Raw genomic sequence first — 21,188 nt, forward strand, 5'->3', positions numbered from 1 at the left:
CTTTTTAATCCCTGTGATACTAATGTAAAGAAATAAATCACCTCAAGTCAAAAGTCTAGAATTAAGGAAAGTAAACAATACATGAACCAGACTTTTCTGGTTCCCCTACTGATTAAAATAACAAAACAAAAAAGCAACATGGTCTGTGACTGACATCCCTCTTTTCCAAAGACATCTCTAGCCTGATGTCATCTTCACCGATTAGCAGGAAATAGATGGTGAAGCCATAATGAGACAGATTATATACCCAAAAATCAACAGAAAGGAACATACAGCTAATTTCATTCATTCCTATGATTATAAACCAGTGCTTCTAAGTTATTCTAGCTCAAGTTAATCAGACATACCAGATTTGGGGAGCCAATAGCAGATATCTCCTTGTCCAGGACACGGATCTGTTCTCACTTTTATCCTGGTTTGGGAAGTCTGATCTTCTAACCTGAAGTCCACCAACTTTGAAAGGAAAGCCCAGCCTCCTCTTCAAAAAACTGGAGACTGAGCAGATGTTCACGGTGTTCATGTTTAACCCTGACACACCTAAGCCATTAGTAGCAGTGATACAGTACAGTCACAGGAAAGGAAGTTGACAGATGGGGAGTAAGAAGAGGAGTTGAAAATCACTGAGAACATATTATAATTCTGAATTGGAAAGAAAAGGTCATGCTTATAATTTTAAGGTAGAAATTTAGTCAATGGTATTATTCTCGTTTATTGCATATACATTTTACTGCTTTATGTTACAAGTCTGATTTAAGATTTTGCAAATAGCAAACACATTATTGTATCAACAAACACATGAAGTCCTATTCTCGTTTTCTGTCATATTAATTTCACCATGTGGTTAGATAGTTTTTTGCAGTATTATTTTTATCTTTTATTAGGATCAGAATTTTATTAGCTTTTGTAAATAACTTGGGTACCTTTTGCTCTTTTCATGTTCTCTGAAACAACTTACGTGAAATAGGAATTATGTATGTCTTGAAAATTTGGTAGAACCTACCAGCATAACCTGGTCCTGGGGTTTCTTAAGAGAAGTGGTCTTTGGGGCACCTGGCTGTCTCAGTCAGTAAAGCCAGTGAGTTTTGATCTCTAGGTCGTGACTTTGGGTCTCTACACAGGTTGAGGATAGAGTTTACCTAATTAAAAAAAATAAAAAATATTAAAGACAGAGGTAGTCTTTGACTACCACTTTAGTTTCTTTATTACTTATTTGAGTTCTTTATTTCTTTTTGTAATGATAGTGATGTTTCATATTTTCCTGGGAATTTATTCATTTCATCTCTATTTTCAAATATTTTATTTTATTTTAATTCCAGTACAGTTAACCTACAGTGTTATATTAGTTTCAAGCCTACATTACTCAGTGCTCATCACAAGTGCACTCCTTAATACGCATCACCTGTTTCACCTCTCCCCCACCCACTTCCATCTGGCAACTACCAGTTTGTTCTCTATAGGTAAGAGTCTGTTTCTTGGTTTGTCTCTCTCTCTCTCTCTCTCTCACTCACTCGTTTGTTTTGTTTCTTAAATTGCACAAATGAGGGAAATCATATGGTATTGTGTTTCTCTGACTGACTTATTGCACTTAGCATTATACTCTCTAGCTCGATCCATGTTATTGCAAATGGCAAGATTTCATTCTTTTTATGGCTGAATAATATTCCATTCCATTTATATGCCACAGCTTCTTTATCCATCCATCTGTAAATGGACATTGGGCTGAGTATTTTACAGTAAACATATGGGTGCATGTATCCTTTGAATTAGTGTTTTTCTATTTTGAGGATAGATACCAGTAGTGTGGTTACTGCATTGTATGATAGTTCTATCTTTAATTTTTTAAGGACGTTCCATACTACTTTCCAGAGTGTCTCTACCAGTTTGCATTCCACCAACAGTGCAAGAGGGTTCCTTTGTCTCCACATCCTTGCCAATACTTACTGTTTCTTGTGTGTTTGATTTTAGCCATTCAGCAGGTGTGAGGTGATATCTCCTTCTGGTTTTCATTTGCATTTCTCTGATGATAAATGATGTTGAGCATCTTTTCAAGTGTCTATTGGCCATCTGTATGTTTTCTTTGGAGATGTGTCTGTTTCTGTCTTCAGCCCATGTCTCATTTGGATTATTTGTTTTTTGGATGTTGAGTTGTATAAATTCTTTATATATTTCAGATACTAATTCTTTATCTGATAATGTCACTTGCAAATGTCTTCTCCCATTCCATAGGTCACCTTTAGTTTTGTTGATTGTTTCCTTCACTGTAGTAATCAAAACAGTATGGTACTGGCAAAAAAAAAAAAAAAAAAAATAGACACATAGATTAACAGAACAGAATAGAAAACCCAGAAATAAACCCACGATTATATGGTCAGTTAATCTTCAACAAAGCAGAAAAGACTATCCATTGGGAAAAAGACAGTGTCTTCAACAAATGATGTTGGGAAAACTGGTCAGCTATATGCAAAAGAATGAAACTGTCCCACTTTCTTATATTGTATACACAACAACTTCAAAATTGGATTAAAGACCTAAACAATGAGATCTGAAACCATAAAAATCCTAGAAGAGAACTCAGGCAGTAATCTCTCTAGCATTGGCCATAGCATTTTTCTAGGCATGTCTCCTGAGGCAAGGAAAACAAAAGCAAAAATAGACTATTGGGACTACACTGAAATAAAAAGTTTCTGCACAGCAAGGGAAGCAATCAACAAAACTATTTTCACATATTTTAATATACAGTTTTTCATAATACCCATTCTTACTTTTTTATCTCTGTAGTGTATACTTATTTACCCCTTTACATTATGTATTTTGTTTGTTTACACATTCTTTTGTCTTATTTCAGTGTTGTCAGAAGTCTGCTTATTAATCTTTTCCAATAATCAGCTTTTGGCTCTGTTTTTCTTGTTATTAGTGTAGTTGTTGTTGATATTGTCCTCTGTATTTTCTGCTTTTATATTTCATTCCTTCTTGTTTCTTTAGGCTTGCTTTGTGGTTCTTTTCCAACTTCTTTAAGTGAATGCTTTTCATTTAATTTTAATCTTTTTTTATTTTTTGATAAATGCATTTGAGCTATAGACTTTCTTCTGACTCCTGTCTTAATACCCATTCTTCCTTTCTTTCTTAAGGTTACTAAGGATTGGATTTTCCCTTCTTGTTGAAAGCAACCCTTTCCACTTTGACTCCTCCATGACTTTGCTTTAGTCCTTGTCCTAGAGTTGGAGTTTAGGATGCAAAGAACAGAAACCCATTCGTGTTAAAAGAAAAGAGGAGTTAATATAAGGACATCAATGAACCATAACTTGAAAGTATCAGATTCAGAAAACCTCTGAGTCTCCTTTAGAGGGTCATGGTCTTTCAGGGAGACTCTGCCTCTCTCCGCACATCTTTGTCCTCTCTTTCTCTAAGAGCTAGCTTCTTCATGCTCTACCTTATCGATGCTTCAGTTAGCCACTCATGGTTTTTATTTTTTCTAAATTTAGCTTTAACATGGGCCATTACTGCTACACATCCTTTTTTTAAAATTTCTCAGTATGGTTGACATACAATGTTACATTAATTTCAGGTGTATAGCTTAGTGATTTGATGAGTTTATACGTTCTGCTGTACTCACAAGTATAGCTGTCTTCTCTCCATTACATTGCTATTACAATATCATTGACTGTAACCCTACGCTGTGCTTCTTATCCTTGTGACTTACTCTTCCACAGCTAAAGGACTGTATCTCCCTCTCTTCTTAACCCATTTTGCCCAATCCCCTCGCCTCTGGCAGCCATTGATTTGTTCTCTGTATTTATATGTCTAATTCTACTTTCTGTTTGATTATTATTTTTTTAGATTCCACTTATGAGTGGAATCATATGGTATTTATCTTTCTCGGACTCATTTTTCTTTTTTTTAAGATTTTATTTATTCATGAGAGACACACAGAGAGAGAGAGGGCAGAGAAGCAGGCATGATGTGGGATTCAATCCTGGGAGCCTGACGTGGGACTCAATCCCGGAACTCCAAGATCACGTGTTGGGCCGAAGGCAGGCGCTAAACCGCTGAGCCACCCAGGGATCCCAACTCATTTTTCTTACCATAATACCCTCTAGGTCCATCCATGTCTCAAATGGCACAATCTTATTCTTTTTATGGCTATGTAATATTCTTTGGGTGTGTGCACATGTGTGTATGTCATGTTTCCCCTATTCGTCTACTGATAGGTACATAGGTTGCTTCCATATCTTGGCTATTGTAAATAATGCTGCAGTAAACATAGGGGTGCATGTATCTTTTCGAATTAGTGTTCATTTTCTTTGGATAAATACCCAGTAGTGGAATTTTGATATCATAAGGTATTTCTATTTTTTTTAATGTTTTGAGGAAACTTCATATTGTTTTCCACATCGTGGAAAACAATTGGCTGTACCAATATACATCCCCATCAACATTGCACAAAGTGTTCTTTTTTCTTCACATCCTCACCAACACTTGCTATTTCTTGTCATTTTGATTTAGTCATTCTAATGGATGTAAGATGGTATCTCATTGTGGCTTTGATTTGCATTTCCCTGATGTTTAGTGATGTTGAACATCTTTTCATGTGTCTGTTAACCATCTATAGATCTTCTTTGGAAAAATGTCTGTTGAGGTCCTCTGACCATTTTTTAATTGGATTGTTTGAGGTTTTTGTGTGTTGAGTGCACTATCCTTTTCTTTTTATTTCACCACCCTTACATCTGACTTTATACTGCTAATCAGTCAATTATTTACATATTTCTTAGTTCATACTCCTAACAGAGAATCCAATTAGCTCAACTCACAGTTTCATAATAGATAACTAACTTATGTGCCTACAATCAGTCAATTACCTGTACTGAGGGGTGAGAAACTATACCATGTTACCTGTGCTCTGAGGAGCAAGGCCTGTGGGCAGGACATTTTTCCTCAGGAATGCATTGGTAGGACAGGTTCCAGCCATCTCTAATAGTCCTCTCATTCTAATATATACAGTTTTACTCCATTAGTTTCTTCTCCTCATACTTTAATTTTATTGACTTTCCCACTCCAAAAAAAATCCTTTTTTTTTTTTTTTCAAAAAAAATCCTTTTAATCCTGTTTCCTTCTAGCTACCAACTCATTCTCCTTTTCACCTCATCCGTTGTACTCAAGAGGTTATTATTTGCTGTAGTCATATTCTTTTCTCTCATTAACTTCTCATCCTATTGAAATTGGGCTTCCTTTCTTATCATATTTCTGGAACCACTCTAGCCATGGGCAATAGTAATCTAATTGTCATATCCAGTGGAAAATTTTCAGTCTATATTTCACTGCCTTTTCTTCAACATTTGACGTTCATGGCAACTTTCTTCTATAAATATTCTGTTTTCTTGGTTTCTGTGAATCTACACTTCCTTGGTGCTGCTTATAACCTTTTGACTGTTCTTGCTCTTTTTTCTTTTTGTGGGCTTTTTCTATGCCCCTTTCTTAAAATGTTGATATTCTCCTGATTTCTTATGTACTTACTACTTTTTTTACTCTGTGTTCTCTTCACTTTTATGTTTCAACTACCACATATAAAGTATTGATTCTAAAACTATTTCCAACCTAATTCCCCATAGAACTTCAGATCCATATATCTTTGGATCATCTTTGAGCGTCTCAGAATCAACACATTTCAAAGTCAACATATCCTAAACTGAATTTGTCATCCCCACTCATAAATTTGTTCTCTTGTATTTTTTTTTGTTTTATTTATTACTAAAGATGTTTTATCATTCAGGCAAACTAAAAGTGTGAAAGTCTGCATAGCCCAGGGTTAGAAAACATGACACACATGCTACCATTCCTCCATCTCATGCTTATTACGGACATAGGACTCATGAACACACATGCCAACAGTGCCTCATCCTGTTATGATAATAGGCATATGACTTTCATGCTTATGTGTCCTAATGAGATTGGATGATACTGTAGAATCCTTTTCTACATGGTGTTTCAAGCAACTACTGTCAATCAGTTAGGATTGGTACCTGCTTATTCTCTACCCTGTTCTTTGTGCCTTTTACTGCAAGACTACTTCTAGAGATTTGTTGTCCTCTGTCTTCTGACTGGGTTTGCTCAGAGACATTCACAGAAGATTAGAAAGTGGGTCAAGAGTGATGTTGGGATATTTATTCTTACAGGGATTGCCACAGTTTGGCTGCATTTCTTTACTGAAAGACACAACTCCTGTCAACAACCTCTTCACTTCCAGAAACTGGTTTCTGGCTTAGGGTAATAATAGGTCTCTTGTTGCTAGCGCTGGGTTCTTACAGTATTCCTTGTCAGTTCCCCTAATTCTTTCCCACATCTTTGTAGGTAAAGTTTTCCACAGATTACCCAATTTTAGTGTACTGTTTTCTTTTCTGCCCTGATACAGCGTGTGAATTAAAACCTACTTGCCATCCCTTCCTACGTTCCTTACATTACTATCAGGCCCCACACATCCATATATTTACTAAGACTTGCTTATTTCAGATCCCAAATATTACTCAATTTATCCCTTCTCTCTACTCTTACTCTCAGAATTCTAGTTCAGGCTCTTAATGTCCCTCTGTGAAATAAATATGTGAAATGGAAAAGGATTTATATTGAAGCAAACAATTTAGCAAAGGCTGCCGATCCCTGGCAAGCTGATTACATGGCCTACTTGATTATATTTGGTTTTATTATTCTCTGGTTAATTCATGAATGTCTATCCTGTGGCCCCTGTTCTGTCTTCTAATCCTTATATTTTAAAAGATTACTGATTTTATGGAATCATAATATAGTTATAAAATAGTTAGAACTGATTCTAGTTAAAGTAAGGCTAGCACTTAAGACACAACAGGAAAAAAAAAGACAACAGGAATATGACTTTACAGTCTACCAATGACTAATAAATATTTCTTTTCCTATTTATTTTCTTTTTTTTTTCTTTTTTTTAAAGATTTTATTTATTTATTCATAGAGACAGAGAGAGGCAGAGACACAGGCAGAGGGAGAAGCAGGCTCCATGCAGGGAGCCCTACACGGGACTCGATCAGGGTATCCAGGATCACGCCCTTGGGCTGCAGGCGGCGCTAAACCGCTGCGCCACTGGGCTGCCCTCCTATTTATTTTCTTTATTTTCTATCATTGTTTTCATAGCTCTTGTTTCACAAAGATTTATTTATTCTCATTTTTTTCTATGAATTAAGGAAATTTGATGAATGAAATATGAAAATGCTTCCAGTTTATCAGAAGAATTTCACATTCTGATTTAGGGTAAATATTACTCTCTGATAAGTATGATCTTATTAACCCTTTAACCAACTTCATTGTACAGAAAGACTTAGTGAACTTGCAGTCAGCCAAAAAAAAAAATCTTTTTTATATTATATACTATAAATTATATTTCCTCTATCTTCCATTTAATCTTATTTTGTAAAGTTTCTTTATTTTTTTTTTTTTTCAAAATTCCTTTAAGAATTCCTAATTCTGGGGCAGGTGGCTCGGTGGCTTAGCACCGCCTTCAGCCCAGGGCGTGATCCTGGAGACCCAGGATCGAATCCGATGTCAGGCTCCTGCATGGAGCCTGCTTCTCCCTCTGTCTGTGCCTCTGCCTCTTCTCTCTCTGTGTCTCTCATGATTAAATAAATAAAATCTTAAAAAAAAAAAATTCCTAGTTCTGTTCTATCGTCATCAACCATTCTTTCAGTGCAGTTTATCTTTAATGGAAAATGTTTACTTGCTAGAACTGCAGAGAAAGCCTTTTGATCTGCCAATAGAGAATTCCAATAAGAGACTGAATTTAAAGATTGAGTCATAAACCTGTAAATAATCATTCAGTGAACAACGAACATATACAGCTTTTGAAATATCTCTGATTTTACCATCTGGTACACAAGATTTCTAGTGATTTTGCCAAATACCTTCTTGAAATCAAAGGTACTAGGTCCAGAGTAGAGCATTTTTTTATATCTGCTAAGCAAGCAATCCTTTCAGAAAGTGATTAAGGTTAGTCTGACATAACTTGTTCCTGGTAAAACTAAACTAGCTCAATTATTACTGTCTTCCTTCCTAAGTACACGTAAACCTATCTGTTCATTAATTCCTTCTAAAAATCTTACAAGGCTAAAAGGCATGATTTAAAGCCTGACTAGCTTATATTTTGAGGTCTCCATGTTATTTTCCTTTTTAAAAAACTAGAAACTGTTTCATTATCTAGTCTTCTAGCATCTCTTCTAGCCTCTATAGTTCTTCAAAATTACCATTATCAAATCAGTCATTTTATCTCCAGATTTCTCTCATTCATTTTTTTTCAGGCAGTTATATACGTCAAGATACAAATAAAGGATCTGTTAAAGCAGGTAAGAAATCTGTTGTTACTTTTTCACCTGTCCAAGATAGTGACTTATTCTTTAATTTTTTTAATCTTGCAATAATTTTAGATTGTAGAAGAGTTGCAAAAATAGTACAGAGCATTCCATATAGCCTTTACCTATCCTCCCGTGATGTTAACACTCTGCATAGTTATCATCCAATTATCAAGACTAAGAAATTAATACTATTAAAATATTATTAACCAAACCACAGATTTATCCTGATTTCACTTTTTCCATTTATGTACTTTTTCTCCCCAAGATGCAGTCCAGGATCCCACATTACATTTTAGTTGTCATGTCTCTTTAGTCTCCTCCTATCTATAAGAGTTCCTTAGTCTCTCCTTGAGGATTTTCAACACCTTGACTATATTTATTTTTGATGGTTTTATTAAGATATAGTTGACATACAATAACATGTATTTAAGGAATACAACTTGATGTATTAACATACATGAAGCCATCACTACAATCAAGATAATGAACATATCCATAACCACCGAAAGTTTCTTTATATTCATATTTTTAAAGATTTATTTATTTTGAGAGAGAGAGAGAGCACGAGCCCATGAGCCCATGAATGAGGGGAGGGGCAGAGGGAGAGGAGAGAGAGAATCTCAGGCAGACTCCCTGCTGAGTACAGAGCCATCATTAGGGCTTGAGATCATGACCTAAGCAGAAATCAAGAGTCTGACACTTAACGTACTGAGCTACCCAGGTATCCCTCCTTATATATATTTCTAATCCCTACCTCCCTTTTCTTCCTACTCTCCTTGATGTCCCCAGGCAACCACTAAACTGCTGTCACAGTAGATTAGTTTACACTTTCTAGAACTTAATGTAAATGGAAAATACAGTATACATTCTCTTTTCATTTGGCCTCTTTCACTCAAGATAATCATTTTAAGACTTATTCTTGTTTCATAAATCAATAATTCATTTTTTATCCTGAGTTTCATTTCACTTATACATGTATCAAAATTAGTTTATCTATCTGTCCACCTGTGATGGATATTTGGATTGTTTTTAGTTTTGCCTATCACAAATGCCCCTTTTAGCATTCTTGTATTAGTGTTAACAGAATTTACCTTTGTCCACAATTTTATTTTTGATCTATTGTGTCATTATATTCAACTTGTGATTTTTATGGGCAGCATATATTTGGGCTTTGCATTTTTATTTATTGTTCATTTGTTTGCTTGTTTATTACCATTCACAGTATTTTATTGTATTTTATTTTATTTGGACGTTTATCCAAATCTGTTTTTTACTTATTGAAGTATCGTTGATATACAATGTTACATTAGTTTCAGGTGTATGACTTAGTAATTTAACAATTCTGTACCTTATGCTTTGCTCACCACAAATGTAGCTATTACAGTAGCATTAACTGTATTCCTCATGCTGTGCCTTTAATCCTCCTGATTTATTCATTCCATAACTAAAAGCCTGTACTTCTCCCTCCCCTTCACCTCATTTGCCCACCCTTCTCCCCTCTAGTAACTACCAGTTTGTTCTATTTATGTGTGTTTCTGCTTCTATTGTGTGTTCATTTGTTTGTTTTTTAGACTCAACATATAAGTGAATCATATGGTATGTGTGTGTGTGTGTGTGTGTGTGTGTGTGTATATATATATTATATATATATATATAATATATATATATATATATACATGCCCCTCCCCATTATATATTCTTGCCTCCTTTGTTGTAGATTAATTCGCCATATAAGCAGGAGTTTATGGGGTACCTGGGTAGCTCAGTTGGTTAAGTGTCTGACTCTTGGTTTTGACTCCAGTCAGGATCTCCTCCTTTGTGAGACTGAGCCCCACATTGAGCTCCACACTCAGCGGGGAGTCTCCTTGAAAATTCTCTCCCTCTGCCCCTCCCACCACTCACATATGCATTCTTTCTCTCTCTCTCTTAAATAAATAAATAAATAAATAAATAAATCCTTTAAAAAAATGAGTTTATTTCTGTTCTCTATTTTGTTCCACAATCCATGATGTGTTTTGGATATTATAGCTTTACAGTATATCTTAAGATCTGGGATTGTGATATCTCCTGCTTGTTCTTTTACAAGATTACTTTGGTTATTCAGGGTCTTTTGTTATTCCATATAAGCTTAATACTATTTGTTCTAGTTCTGTGAAAAATAGGCTATTGATATTTTGATAGGGATTGCGTTAAATTTGAGATTGCTTTTAATAGAATGGACATTTTAACAATTCTAATTCTTCCACTCATGAGCATGAAATATCTTTCCATCTATTTGTGTCGTCTTCAACTTCATTAATGAACGTTTTATAGTTTTCACAATACAGGTCTTAAAGCTTTCAGAGTAGAGGTTATTTTATTGGTTAAGTTTATTCCTAGGTATTTTATTCTTTTTATTTTATTCGTAGAGGTTACTTTCTTGGTTAAGTTTATTCCTAGGTATTTTATTCTTTTTATTTTATTCCAATTATAAATGAATTTTTTTCTTAATTTCTTATTTCTGGTACTTTGTTACTAGTGCATAGAAATGCAACCACTTTCTGTATATTAATTTTGTATTCTGCAATTTTACTGGTTCATTTATTACTTCGAATAGTTTTTGATGGAGTCTTTAGGGTTTTCTATGTACAGTACTGTATCTGGAAATAGTGACAATTTTACTTCTTTCTCATAAGTTTGGATGCCTTTTATTTCTTTTTACTGTCTAATTGCAGACATAGAATCTGATAACCTCTGCCTTTTAATTTGGTGCCCAGACATTTGTATTTTTATGGTTATTGATATAGTTATATGGTTATTGATATAGTTAAGTTTAAATCTATCATTTTGCTATTTGCCCCATATTTCCCATTTTATATTTGTCCTATCTTTTCTTTGTTCTTGTTCCTCTCTCTTCCTTTTTTTGGATTGAGTACTTTTTATGATTCCCTTTTTTATCACCTTTATTTTTTTTTTAATTTTTATTTATTTATGATAGTCACACAGAGAGAGAGAGAGGCAGAGACACAGGCAGAGGGAGAAGTAGGCTCCATGCACCGGGAGCCCGATGTGGGATTCGATCCCGAGTCTCCAGGATCACGCCCCGGGCCAAAGACAGGCGCTAAACCGCTGTGCCACCCAGGGATCCCTTTTATCACCTTTAATGGCTCTTTATAGATACAACTTTTCATTTTGCTATTTATTGGTTATTTAAGATTTGTAGTATACCTGTGTAACTCTCAACCATCTTCCTTCAAGTGATAGTATATTATTTCACTTGTAGTATTAGAACCTTATGATTAGTGTACTTCCATTTCTCCTCTTTTGGATTTTTTTATTTTAAATTTTTAAATTGTCAATTATTAGGGCACCTGTGTGGCTCAGTTGGTTCAGCATCTGCCTTTGGCTTAAGTCAGGATCCCAGGTGCTGGGATTGAGCCCCACATCCAGCTCCCCACTTGACCGGGAGTCTGCTTCTCTTTCTCTCTCTGCCCTTCCTCCCTGCTAGTGTCACTGACTCTCAAATAAATAAATAATCTTAAAAATATAAAAAATAGATTGTCAAATATATTTTTTAATTTAAATAAAAGAGTATAAAAAGAAAGAGAGAAAGAAGAAAAGAAAGAAAGAAAGAGAAAGAAAAGAAAAGAAAAAAAAGAAAAGAAAAGAAAGAGAGAAAGAACATATAAGAAATGTACGTTTCAGGGTGCCTGGGTGACTCAGTCAGTTGAGCGTCTGATTCTTGATCTCAGAGTTGTGAATTCAAACCCCACCTTGGGCTCCACACTGGGCTTGGAAATTACTTAAAGTAAAAAAAGAGAGAGAGAGATGTATGTTTTGTCTTATAATTACTATTTCTAGTGGTCTTTATTACTTTTCTAAGATCTTTGTTTCAATCTGGTATTATTTTGCTTCTTCCTTAAGGACCTTCTTTACCATACTTGTACTGGTGATCTGCTAGTGATAAGTTCTTTCAGCTTTTGTATATCTGAAAGTTTTTATATTACTTTAATTTTCGAAAGATATTTTTTGATATTTTGATTTTATTCTAGATTGACAGAGTTGAGGGAATTGTTTAGTACTTTATTTTTTAATTATTTTTTTTTATTGGAGTTCAATTTGCCAACAGATTTTTTTAGTACTTTTTTTTTTTTTTTTTAATGACTGGGTTTTTAGTACTTTAAAGGTGAGAGTCCACAGTCTTCTCACATCCATTGTTTTCACTGAAGAATCTACTGTCATCCTTATTTTTGTCTTATGTACATATTTTCCCCCCTCAGGCTGTTTTTAAGACTTCTCTATCTCTGATTTTGAACAATTTGATTATGATGTACCTTAGTATATAGTTTTCTTTATGCTTTTTGTGCTTGGGATTTGTTTTGCTTTTTAAATCTCTGAGTTTAGGGCACCCCTGGTGGCACAGCGGTTTAGCGCCACCTGCGGCCTAGGGTGTGATCCTGGAGTCCCGGGATCCAGTCTGACATCAGGCTCCCTACATGGAGCCTGCTTCTCCCTCTGCCTGTGTCGCTGCCTCTCTCTCTCTCTCTGTCTCTCATGAATAAATAAATAAAATCTTAAAAAATAAATAAATCTCTGAGTTTATAGTTTTTTATCAAATCAGGGAAGATTTCAACCCTTACTTCTTTAAATATTTTTTTGTCCCCCACCCTCTTCCCTCCTTTTGGAGTTTCACTTACACCTATAGTAAGCCGTTTCAATTGCCTCACATATCACTGATACTTTTTTTTTTCAGTCTTTTTTCTTAGATTTTGGATAGTTTCTAATATTATGTCTTTAAGTTTATACTATCTTCTGCAATGTCTGCAATGTCTAATCTTCTGCAATGTTAGTCCCATCCAGTGTATTTTTCATCTCATAAATGATCATTTTCATCTCTGGAATTTCAGTTTTGGTCTTTTTTTTTTTTTTACTATCTTGCATCTATCTTTCTATTTTTGAACATATGGAATACAATTATTATAACTGTGTTAATGTTCTTACCTGTTAATTCTAAAATCTGTCAGTCTGGATTACTTTTAATTGATTGATATTTTATATATTTATTTTTAAATTTTTATTTATTTTTTTCATGAGAGACACAGAAGGAGAGAGGCAGAGACACAGGCAGGCTCTCCCATGCAGGGAGCCTAATGTGGGACCCAATCCCAGATCCCAGGATTACACCCTGAGCCAAAGGCAGACACCCAACCGCTGAGCCACCCAGGCATCCCAGTTGATTGTTATTTTTAATTGAAATGTTTGCTAATTGTAGATTCATATGCAATTGTGAAGAGTAATAAAGAGAAATTTCCTGTGCTCTTTACCCACGTTTCCCTGATGGTAATACCTTGTAAAACTAGTAAAATATCATAGCCAGAATGTGGTGATACAAAGCACTGATCTTGTTCAGATTTCCCCAATTTTACTTATATTCATTTGTATGCCTGTGTGTTTTCAGATCTGTGCAATTCTATTCCATGTTGAGTTTCTTTCATCCACCACCACAGTCAAGGTACAGTTCCATCCTCACAAGAATCCGTCTTCTTGTCCTTTTATAACTATACTCACTTCTTTTTTTAAAGATATTATTTATTTATTCATGAGAGAAACAGAGAGAGGTAGAGACAGGCAGAGGGAGAAGCTGGCTTCCCACGTGGAGGACTTGATCCCAGGACCTCAGGATCACAACCTGAGCCAACGGCAGATGCTCAACCACTGAGCCACCCAGGTGTCCCTGACCATACTCACTTCTATCTTGCCCCCACCCTACCCCCATCGCTAACCCTGCAACAACTACTCTGTTATCCATTTCTAGAATTTTGTCATTTAAAAAATGCTAAATAAATGGTCTCCTATAGTATATATAACCTTTGGAGACTGGCTTTTTCACTTACTATAATTCCCTAGAAGTTCATCTAAGACTGACTGATTTTTTACCTCACTGTGTGGGGGTTGTTTCAAGCAAGAGGGCAAATGTCACCCCTGTTAGTCCATCTTGACTGAAGCCAAAGACCTCTATGATTTATTCTTAATCAGTTATATTTTTTTCATTTTGACATGAGATTTATTTTTTTATCAAGAAAAAAAATAAAATTAAAATTTAATTTTCTTTTAATTTCATTTTATTATTACAGTTGTTTACCCAAGTATCCCTTAATCTTCCTATTCCAATCATAACTTTAAAAGTACCTATTATATCTCTAGGATTTTTCTAAACTTCACTTTATTCTGGATTTGGTAAACTTTTTTGACAATTTTCTCAGATGCCTTTTCATTTCTCCTTCCCTTGTTTCTACCTTTCTTCCTTCTTTCCAATCAAAAAATATTTATCAAAAGCCTATAATGTGCCAGATGCTATGACAAGCACTGAGGATAATGCCATGAAAATGATAGACAAAGTCCTTGCTCTCTTGCTGAGATTCTAGTGATGAGAGAAAGGCAATAAACATATAAGCTGTAATTTTATTTAAGTTAGGAATATATGCTGTGAAGAAAATAAACAAGATGACATTTTGAGATGCTTTTGGAGCTCAAATATTAGAAGGGTTTTAGAACAAAGAACAGCAACTGCAAAAGCCCAAAGTCAAGAATAAATTTGACATATTCTGGGAACAGAAAAAAAGACATGACTGGAGAGAAACACTTATAAACTATGCTCAGGGAAAGACACTCACAAAATGGGTGTTCAGAGGTCAAATCACACAAGGTCTTGAAGGCTGAATTGGGTTTATGTGCCTTTCCTTTTGCCTTTTATACACAGCTTCTCTATAGCTCAGCAACATAGAAAACTCCCTGTACAACTCCTTGAGCTTCTACAGATTTCTCTCTGTTTTCTTTATCTTTGGGCTTAGGCTGTTTGTATGGTTATGGTCAGAATGTTCTTTTTTTTTTTTTTTTTAATAACTTCAAAACCTTTTTTGCCTTCCTTATAATAGATGCTTACAATGCACTTTTACCTCTTTGAATACTTTGAACTATGCTTTCCAAAGTCTAAAGTACCTGTGTAACCACTCCCAATGTGCACTTCCTAGGCTATTACAATCCCAAGATAATATGACCCACTTCTCCAATTATTCCAATTGTGCCTATTATTATTCAGTTAAATAGAAAGAAGTCGTTTTAAGAGACCGTTGAGAACAGGCATCCAAAATTTTGTCAGCTTTTATCACAAAGACTTTTAGCAGATTGCTTCTCCCAGTCCATTCTTAGTACAGCTAAAAAGAAGTACCCTCCTAAAGTGCAGTTAGGGTCTTGTCACTCCTCTGCTTAAACTCAACTCCTCAGTTGTTTTCCCACTGCAATTAAAATAAAATAAAATTCAAAACATGACTATGAATAAGATGGCCCTACATGGTTCCTTCCTTGCTTGCTTCTCCAACTTCATCTCATGCTACCCCTCTTCCCTTCCCTCATTACATTCTAGCAACATCAATCTTAACTTCAGTTCTGTAACACACCCAACTCATGCTCAGCTCTGGAGTTTTGCACATGCTGTTTCCTTTGCCTAGAATACTCCCCACCAACCCACCCTCCATTCTTATGGTCAGTTTCTTTCTCATCCTTCACGCCTCTCAAATTTCACCTCCTCAAAGAGGACTTCCCTGGTCTCGAAGGAGATCTCTCCCCACCACCCTACATCCTTGTTTTCTCTTTGGCCCTTGTTTATTTCTTTGATAGCACTTAACATGACCTGCAGTTATTTAAGTATTTGCTTATAGGTTTTTGTTCTGTCACCAACACTACAGTGTAAGCCTCCCAAATGCAGTGTCCCTAGTACCTAGAACTATGTCTGATCTATATAGAAGGCCCTCATGAAGGATTTAAATGATTTCATTTGAGTTGATACTTGATTGAGTTTTTGAATGAGTGAATGAATGAATAAACATATAAGAAAGCAAATCATAAAACTTAGAATAAAATTCACTTTTTAACAAAGATTTTCTTTAAACCAAAGTATTAAAAAGTCCAATGAGGGGGACGCCTGGGTGGCTCAGTGATTCAGCGTCTGCCTTGGGTTCAGGTCATGATCTTGGGGTTCTGAGATCAAGTTCCACATCAGGCTCCCCATAGGGAGCCTGCTTTTCCCTCTGCCTACGTCTTTGCCTCTCTCTCTCTGTGTCTCTCACAAATAAATAAATAAAATCTTTAAAAAATAAAAATTAAAAAATGTAAAGTCCAATGAGGGGAAAAAAAGATATTGGTACTGTAAAAACTCTCATTATCCAAATTACTAATTCACTGTGACCTAGTTACCCTTGTTTATCTATTGATGAACAATGAAAAAGAGTAACATCAACATCATCTCACAACCTGCATTTTTGTTAAATATAATTTCATTTTTAATTGTTTATAGCTTTTCATATTTTGTAAGATTCATGAAAATTTCCAGCAGCTGTCATTTTTTATGTTATATATTAAAATGATTTATATGAATATTTATATATACAAAGTGGATTGAGGAATTTTCTTTAAAAAATAGAACTTCTCTAGTGGTGAACTTGTTTGACAATGTTTCATATAAACCCATGGTTGAAAATATGAAATAGTATGGAATTTTATTGCTTTATTATTCAGCATTAGTCATATAACACAGGTAAATCATAGCATTTGTATTGTAATATCCTGGCATCTTTTTAGTGATTTTATCTTTTGAAGTGTTCATGATTAAAATATAAAAATTACTACTACAGTTGTCTATTGAAGTGTTCATTCTTGAAGCTTTAGAATTACCATTGCAGTCATATTTTCAGATTTATTTATTAATTGTTATTATTAATAGGAAATGGCCTGGTAGTTTGAAGTTTGCATGAGGGTTTCAGGATTATTTTCTTACAAATTTGACAAACTCCTTCTATTTGTCCCTCTTGTTTTTAGTGTAAAAATTCATGGCTGTTTTGTAGTTGCCTGCTATGTTTAATAGATGATTTATTTGTCAACATCTGATTCTAATTTGGGTATCTTTCTGACCAGTATAATGAATCAATAGCTAGTAATACTGCTCAGCTATGTGCTAAATTAATATATGGTCTTAAAGCTTTGTAACCTTTTTTAGATATTTTGTAAGTCGATAGAGACTGATTTATTAGCTGACAGGTTAATCTGAGTCATTAATTTATTAGCTGATGGGTTAATCTGAGTCATTAGAATCCATCTTGAAAATTACAAAAATAAAATTGTTAAAACATATCCTAATTAGAAGTTTAAAAACAAAAAGCTGCAATAAATGGTACCTATGGTTAGAACTAAAAAAAGCTTTATCCTTTGATTCTGCCCCTTTGCCTCTATATTAAATTGCCATGGAAATTTTTTCCTTAACATTAGATTGATACGCCCAGAAATGAAATTGCTCGCATCATCTTATGTCCTCATGTTCCTAAAGCCTCCTAAGCCAACTTTAGTGTTTTAGAGTCCTAGTTAGTCCAGATGCCCAAGAGTTTCTCCCATGCTGAGTATTCTTAAAACTCAGACATAATTCACTGGTATGTTCATTGTATCAAGGTCGCTGTCGTGTTTTCATTCTTGGTCCCAAAAAATTCTTTTACACATTTTAAGTCTTCAAGGAAAAACTTTAAAATTATAAGCTAAAGAATCCTAAGGAAATTTACATAATAAAAACAAACAAAATCAAATGCTTTTATAAAAGAATGCATTCTAGGCTCTTTGCTATAAAATATTAAAGTCCATGTTAATGAACATAGAAAGCCAAGATTTAATATGAGTAATTGGACCTCATACACCTCTATTATGTGTTAAAATTTATTCCTGAGTCAGTTCTTGAAAGTAGAACTTCAGTTTGTGTCCATTGCCAAAAATAAACATAATTCTGTTCTAAGTACTTGATTGCTTCATGCCACTTAAGTGAGGCTCCCAAGTGATTTCCAAAAAGGTTTGGAGGAATTATACCATGTAAATTTGTTTTTGAGCACTTGTATAGTGGGTACTGAGTCCACGTTTGTTTGAACTTGTAATTTTAGTCTCTAAAGATTAAGATACAAAGATTATTTTTACTAAGACCACCCAAGGAAAGAAAGGATGGGAATTCATGGTATTTTATGTAAAAGGGAACTCAATTTCACCATCTATAGATACTAAAAGTACTCTGTTATGTGTGATATTTAAATGTCACTTAAATGTTTTTACACTTAGAATATGTTCTTCAACTTGCTTTTCTTCACTTAACAGTATGTCTTGGAAATCTTCCCGTATCACTTATAGAACTACCTCTTTTAAGTGTTGTATTATCTTCCATATTATAAATGTTATATTATTTATTTACCTATTCTCTAATTAATAGGCATGCAGGCTGTTTTGTGTTTTTCATTCTAATGATCCTGTTACTGTGAAGATCATTTTACATTATTATTTGTGCACATATTTGATTATTTTCCATGCATGGTCAAGAGGGATTGCTGTTTCAAAGGATATGCATGTCTTAAACTCATATTGATATTGATTCATTACCCTCCTAAAAGGAGGTAACAGTTTGTCCTTCTTTTTTTTTTTACAGTTTGTCCTTCTACCAGTAGTTTATTACACTCATTTTCCCATACTCAACCAAACTTGATATTACCAATCTTTTCATTTTACATGTCATATGAGTGAAAAGTGATACTTCTTTATTACTTTATTTTGCATTTTCCAATTACTACTAAGATTGGGTATCCTTTCTTAAATTGATCGGCCTTTTGCTTTACCTCTTTACCTATCCTATTTACTATCCATTTTTCTTTTGGGCTTTCTGTCTTTTTATTACTAATTTTAGAAGCTCTTAATACATTCCAAATATTAATACTTTGTTAATTATGTTCTGAATATTTTCCCCAGCCTCTCAATTATTTTTTAAGTTTTTTGTGATTCTTCCCCTGAATGGAAGTTTTAAATTTTGGTGTAGTCAAACCGAACAGTCTTTTTCATTATGGCATTTGCTTTTCATCTCTTTTAGAAGTCCTTCATAGGGATGCCTGGGTGCCTCAGTGTTTGAGCCTCTGCCGTTGGCTTAGGTCATGATCCCAGAGTCATAAGATCAAGTCCCATGTTGGGCTCCCCACAAGGAGCCTGCTTCTCCCTCTGCCTGTGTCTCTGCCTTTCTCTCTGTGTCTCTCATGAATAAATAAATAAAATCTTTAAAAAAAAAAAAGTCCTTCATAAATATAGCACAAATTAGCACACATTAATATATTCTTTTATATTGCCTTAACGCATTTATATTTTAGTTTGATTTGTGTTTGTTTTTTACTTAAGTCTTGAATCATCTGGAGTGTATTTTTATGAATTAGATGTGTTATGGAAGTAACTTATTCTTCTTTTCCAAATGGGTATCCAGTTATCCCAACTGTATGTATTTAATTGGCCATCATTTTCCTACAGAATTAAAATGACACCTGTATGATGAACTAAATTTGCATATCTATAGGTTTATTCATGGCCACGCCCTTTTAGTACACTACTTGCCTATTATTGAATCAATACTATGACTTTTATTGATTTATTTTTAAATTTTATTCATTTATTTATTTGAGGGGAGAGAGAGGATGAGAGCTGAGGGATGGATTGGGAGAGGGATAGAGAGAGGAAGAGAGAATCTCAAGCAGACTCTGCACTGAGCACAGAGCTGGATGCAGGTCTTCATCTCATGACCCTGAGATCATGAACTGAGCTGAAACCAAGAGTCAGATATTCAACCAACCGAGTCACCCAAGTGCCCCAATACTACAGCTTTTTAATATTTTTACTAGTAGATAGGACAGTTATCCCTTTCTTTTTTTTTGTATGTTGTTTTATACCCAGCTACCCTCTAAAAATCGTTGTCATTGGCTCTAATAATTTTTCAGTCTGAGCTTTCTGAATAAATAATCACATTGACTTCAAGTCCTGACAGTTTTATTTCTTTATTTGTTAACTATATCTCATACAATAGTTACTTCTCCTGATAAATGTGCAAAACCAATTCATTAGTCAATAGGACCAATCCAATTTCACACATATACCTACTATGAAGGGGCCCATTTCTATCCACTTCTCCAGAAAGTTTTACCTTCTCTACCTGTTGCCTCTCCCAAATTTCACCCTTCTCCATTTGTGCACATGGATTCTTTTTCTCAGTTTCTATAGCCTCCACATCTTTCTTTTCCTTCTTTCCTTCTTTCTTTCCTTACTTCCTAAACAGTCTTTACCTTAAATTTGAGTTATTCCAACTGATACATGTGGTTGAGGGAGTTGGGCAAAGTAAGGAAGAAATTCAAAAGTACCTTAGCCCTTTCTACGGAACTTTACTTTGCCCTTTATTTATTTGAGCATTTAATTACTTTACCTTATAATTTTCTTGGGTCTGCATTTTAACTCCTTCAGGTGAGACTATTTCTCCTGCCTTTTATCTACTTGCATTTCCTTTCCTCCTTCCCTTATACCTGTATTGCATGTTCTTTACCTTCATATAGACCTTTAGATTCTATTCTAGATTAGATTTTATTTTATAGAGAATCTGGTTTATATTCTATTTTCCATAATTTCAGTAACACATTTGCCATATTTCAAACTTCATTGCCCCTCTGTCTTGTGTTTTCCCTACGTTTTTAAAACTTTGTATTTTGAAATGATTTCAAACTTATCAAGAAGTTATAATAGTATATGCAAACTATTTATTAAATAATCTTTTATCTATATGTATTATTTATAAACACAAATTCAACAATTAACATTTTTGCCATATTTGCTTTATCATTCTCACACTCTGTATGGGTATTTGTGTATATTTTTTAGAACAGTTTGATATTAAATTGCAAATGTGATCTATTCTGTTTTTGCTTTTTCCATACCTATGCTCAGTAACCCAGAAATCCAACT

General features: G+C 34.4%; 1 protein-coding gene across 23 annotated transcripts in view; it reads left to right on the forward strand.

Moving 5' to 3' along the window:
- Positions 1-21,188, forward strand: part of MBD5 (methyl-CpG binding domain protein 5) — a 433,497-nt gene that overhangs the window by 330,161 nt on the left and 82,148 nt on the right. For 11 of the 23 annotated variants that reach the window (XM_072789109.1, XM_072789112.1, XM_072789102.1 and 8 more), the window contains 2 exons: positions 8,313-8,357; positions 13,804-13,857. The exons of 7 other annotated variants lie outside the window; for them this stretch is intronic. The gene's annotated coding sequence lies outside the window, so the exon portion shown is untranslated. The remainder of the gene's footprint in view (positions 1-8,312; positions 8,358-13,803; positions 13,858-21,188) is intronic. 5 more of the 23 variants (XM_072789100.1, XM_072789106.1, XM_072789120.1 and 2 more) reach the window with 2 other exon arrangements.

This window comes from Canis lupus, chromosome 20 (genome assembly GCF_048164855.1).
Source record: "Canis lupus baileyi chromosome 20, mCanLup2.hap1, whole genome shotgun sequence".
Classification (NCBI taxonomy): domain Eukaryota; kingdom Metazoa; phylum Chordata; class Mammalia; order Carnivora; family Canidae; genus Canis; species Canis lupus.